Source organism: Marmota marmota, unplaced genomic scaffold, assembly GCF_001458135.2.
Source record: "Marmota marmota marmota unplaced genomic scaffold, marMar, whole genome shotgun sequence".
NCBI lineage: Eukaryota > Metazoa > Chordata > Mammalia > Rodentia > Sciuridae > Marmota > Marmota marmota.
In genome coordinates this window covers 3,729,711-3,734,636 of record NW_026000205.1, presented here as the reverse complement: position 1 = coordinate 3,734,636, position 4,926 = coordinate 3,729,711, and the positions used below count along the sequence as shown (strand labels likewise).

The 4,926-nt window shown below is 51.3% G+C and overlaps 1 protein-coding gene across 1 annotated transcript in view; it reads right to left on the bottom strand.

The window, feature by feature from the left end:
* The window catches only part of Slc1a5 (solute carrier family 1 member 5), a 41,719-nt gene extending 41,578 nt beyond the window's left edge, over window positions 1-141 (bottom strand). The window contains exon 1 of the mRNA XM_048790670.1: window positions 53-141. The gene's annotated coding sequence lies outside the window, so the exon portion shown is untranslated. The remainder of the gene's footprint in view (window positions 1-52) is intronic.
* Between the last annotated feature and the right edge of the window lie 4,785 nt (window positions 142-4,926).

Below are 4,926 nucleotides of genomic sequence, written 5' to 3'. Positions count from 1 at the left end.
CCTCCTCCCGCCTCCCCGCCAGCCCCAGCCTCCCCCAGGACCCCTGCCTCACCTGCCCGGGGCTCCACACCTTGGCCAGGGCTGTCCTCCCACCCCGCCTGGAACTCCCTCCCCCACCCCGTCACTTAGAGGAGATCTTGGCTTCCTTCCTTCTCGGGACAAATATTTGCCAGACATCAGCTCTGTCAGGCCCTCTGCCAGGGCTGGGAGCAGAGGGTGAGGAGAGGCCGCGGCCTGGGGTGACGCAGAAAGAAACTGGCCACAGGGGAATCGTTGCAGCCTTCCCTGCTGGAGAACAGGCCTCCCTCCTGAGCAGGCATCAGGAACCCCAGGGACGTGGCTGAGGCAGGACCCGCCTGAGGGGCTGAGAGGGGGATAAGGGGACTGACTGACCCGAGAGGCGGATCTCTGGCATTATTTGGGGGGTTGTTATCAACTCTTGGAGGAACTTACATCCCGTCTTCCTGGAAGCTCTTCTCAATGGAATCCATTGGGTCCCCCGTTCCAATCCTCTCAGGTTGTCAACTCTCTGGGCACTCCCATGAGCCTAGTGAGGGCCAAGCCAGACACTGACCACTGTGTCCCTAGCCCCACCTGGCTTGGGTCTGGGCATACAGTAGGTGATCAGTAAATGCTCAGGCCATCCTGACGCTGCTGGGAGGCCCTGGAAGCCTCCCTTTCTCTACGTCTTGGCCTCCAAGGATTCTGGAGCGCCCCACCCAGACGCGCACATGGGCTTCGGTCCAGCCTCTTTCATCCCATCCTCAAAGGCCCATCTGGGGAGGGTGCACGCTCCAGCCACCTTTGATGGGCTGCAGGCCCGAGGGGAAGGCTCTGAAGTGGCCAGATCAGAGGCCTGGAGAGCTGGCCATGGGCTGGGCCTCCGTGGGGAAGGCTGAGAGGAGCCCGAAGCAGGAGTGTGCAGGGTGGGGGAGGGGGAGACCTGGCTCTGGGATGAGACCCACGAGGCTCAGGTGTTGACCCACCATCATCCGAACACAGAATCCCCCACTCATTCCATCCTGGGGGCTGGGCTAATTTTTTTAAATAATGTATTTTATTATCAAAAATGGCTATGGAATGGGTAAGATAGGGTCAGGGTGCAAAATCCAAAAGACCCAAGAGGTTGATGATAAAGAGGAAGTATGTCACCCAGGTGCAGTGCCACACACCTATAATCCCAGAGGCTCCCGAGGCTGAGGCAGGAGGATCGTGAGTTCCAGGCCAGCCTCAGCAACTTAGCAAGGCCCTAAACAACTCAGCAAGACCCTGTCTCTAAATAAAATATTTTTTAAAAGGGCTGGGGATGGGGCTCAGTGGTTGAACACCCCTGGGTTCAATCCTTGATGCACCTGTTTTAAAAGCACCTGTCACCTTGGTGGGGGGTAACTCAAGCGTCCTCACAAGGTACTCTGCCCACCCCGCTCCTCTTCCTGGAGGCAGATATTATTACCAGCTTGGCCCAAAATTTGTTTTAAAAATATTTAACCTATAACACCACCAGGTACTGCTCTAAGGCTGAGGACACAACAGGCCAAAGTCCCAGTGCCTGAGGGCTGACAATCCAGAGAGAATGTGGACAGCCTCAGGTGCTGAGAAGTCCCACGGAGAAAATCAGGCATGGGAGAGAGAGGGGCTGGGAGTATTTTTGATCGAACCTCATGTTTCAGGATTTATGGGAATGATCTGGACTCTAGATGATTCTAGAAGAAAAGTAAAGAGACGGGAGAATGGATGGAACGTTGTCCCTGAGCAGGCAAGAGGAGGAGGACTGAGGAGAGTGTCTCTCATCATTGGTGGGGAATATGCGTTTCCATGTTTTCCAAAGACAGCCAGAACCATCTCTCCATCCTGCATTCTCAGGGCATGATCTTGACACTCCTCCCCCTGAACATGGGAAAAAGTTCTGTAAACCAGCAACACATGATGGGCTCCGTCCCCCATCACCGGGCTCTGCCCACCTGCTCTCATGGGCCACTCACTCTGGAACCAACCCATCTGCCATGCTGGAGGGACCTCACTCACACAGAACAGAGAGGTCCCAGGTAGGAGCCCTGGCCACCAGCGTGGCTGAGAACGGCCAGCATCAACCCTGGACATGAGCGAGATACTTCCAGTGATTCCTGCCCCAGAATCACCCCCAATCGGCCAGTGCTGCCAGCTGCCACTTAAGACATTGGGGAGCAGAGACAAGCTGTGCTTCCTGCACCCTGTTCAGGTCCCTAACCTGCCCAGCTGGTGGATGGAACACAAGGTGGTTTCATACCACTGTTTTCTTCCTTTGTTTTTTTTGGTTTTAACTGGAAGACCAAGGGATAGGGAGGATGTCAGGGAGGCGGGTAGATGGGTGGTTGGAGTCTGAGGAAGCCTTTTTTTTTTTGCCCCCACTGGGTGCTTTTCTCAGTGAAGTAGGAACCAGGGCTCCCATTAAAAGTGAAAAGACTGGGTGTGGTGGCACACACCTGTCATCCCAGCACCTTGGGAGGCTGAGGCAGGAGGATCTCGAGTTCAAAGCCAACCTCAGCAACTTAGCAAGAATCTGTCTCAAAAAACAAACAAACAAATAAATAAATAAATAATACAAAAGGCTCAGGATGTATCTCATTGGTAGAGCACCCTGGGTTCCATCCCCAGGACCACAAAAACAAATATAGACAGGAAAGAGGGACAGTAGCTGGAAGACAGGGGGACAGTGGGAGTCTGCCCCTGATGGCAAGAAGCCAGCCCAGCAGGTGGTAGGAAGGGATCCAAGAGCCTCCAAGCTGGAGGGTAGCTCCTCCCGCACTATTTTTATCTCACATCGCTCTAATTCCACCCAAGGGCTTCCGGCTGGTACAGCCCTCACTACCCTGAGGATGTGGTGTTGTCATGGCAACCGCATCCTTAGCACTTTGCACAGGGGTAGGGTCTGGCATCCGTCTCCATGGAAACAGCCAGGCCTGTGTAGTGGAGAGATCATCCTCTGGAAGACCTTCCCCCGCTGGGAACCCCTCTCCCACCAGCCTCACCCCTCCTCTCGGAAGGCCTCCAGAATTGTTCCAAATCCCTCTGCCCCACTCACTCTGGCTTCTACCCTGAATCCTTGATCCTGGGAGGGAGAAAGAAGCCTAGGGTGTTGGGTGGGAGTAGGGGTATCTGAGATAGGTCACCAGGAAAAGCATTTTAAATATTTATTCATTCAACCAATGTTTATCCAGGGGCTGGGGATGTGGCTCAGGGGTAGAGCACCCGCCAGGCGGTAACAGCTCCAAACTTCAGGACTGAACAATTTTTATTTTTTTAGTACTGGGGATTGAACCCAGGGGTACTTAACCACTGAGCCACATCCTCTCCTTTTATTATTTATTTTTTTATTTTGAGACAGGGTCTCATTCAGTTGCTGAGGCTGGTTTCGAACTTGCAATCTTCCTGCCTCAGCCTCCCAAGTCGCTGGGATTACAGGTGTGCATCACAGTGTCCAGCCCGAAAAAAAAAAAAAAAAAATATATATATATATATATATTGAGGGCCTACCACATGCCAGGAATATGCTAGCTACAGGGATTTAGTGATAGATGATACAAAACTCAGGCTTTGTGGAGCTTACATTCTATTAATAGGAGGGAAATGGAGAATCATTAGACCAGGAAAACATATGGGGCAGTATGTCTGCAGAAATATAACACAAACTCCAGACATGATGTCATGATGTGTGTGTGTGTGTGTGTTGTGTGGTCCTGCGATGGAAACCACACACTCAGCATGCTTTCTACCATTGAGCCACACCCCAACCCTTTACATAGGTAATTCTTAATTTTCTGGTAGCCACATTCAAAAACCAAAGAGAAAGATGTGGAATTAATTTGATAAAGCATTTTATATAACCCAACTTTGGTACCCAGAATAACGTTCTAATTCCCAAGACCACAGCAGAGGGACTCAGCAGGTGTGACAAGGACCTAGGTGGGAGATAAGCCTGCATGCTCTTGAGGGGCTCCATGTCATCACAGGGGACTTGTCAGGGAGAGAGTAGACTGGGGACAGGAGAAAGACAGAGGCAGAGAGGCCGGGCGGGAAGCAGAGGAAGTAGAGGTTCAAATGGTTGGGGCGGTCTTAGGCCAAGAGTGTGGACAGCTTCTAGAAGCACATTACTTAATATTTGTTGGGGGTCTGGAGCTCTTTTGGACATGAAGTACAGAGTGAAGACAGAAATCCTTGCCATATATATATATATATCTGTCAAGTGCTCCACCACTGATCCACAGCCCCACTCTCAACCCTTATTTTATATTTTGTATATATATATAATATGTAAGCAATATGTGGTGATAAATATGATCAAAAGACATTTAAAAAGTAGTTGTCAGGCACGGAGGTGCAGGCTTGTAATCCCAGCAGTTTGGGAGGCTGAAGTAGGAGGATTTCAAGTTGGAGGCTAGCCTTAGTAACTTAGTGAGACTCTGTCTCAAAATAAATAAATAAATAGGACTCGGGGTGTAGCTCACTGGTAGGGAAAAAAGGTAAAGAAGAAATTTTAAATATAGGTTATAAGGCATATGGTGACATGATACGAGAGAGAAGGACCTTAATGGCAAGGTCAGGAAGGCCCAGCTGAGGAGGTGATGGATGAGCAGAGACCTGAGGAAGTACAGATATACAGGGCAAGAGCATTCCAGGGAAAGGGCAGAGAACGTACAAAGGTCCTGAGGCAGCACTGTGCTGGGGAAAGTCAAGGAAGCCAGTGTGCACAGATGGGGTGAGTGAGGGGAAGTGGGTGGGAGTGGGTTCGAGAGGGACCAGGGAACTTGTGGTTGTGCTGAGGACTTTGGCTTTTATTCTGAGTGAGGCAGGAGGGATTTGAAGCAGGGGACTGATGTCCTTGTGCCTGTCCAGGATTCTGCTGCCACGAGGGAACTTTCTGTTGGCAGCAGGGATGGGCTGGGGCTA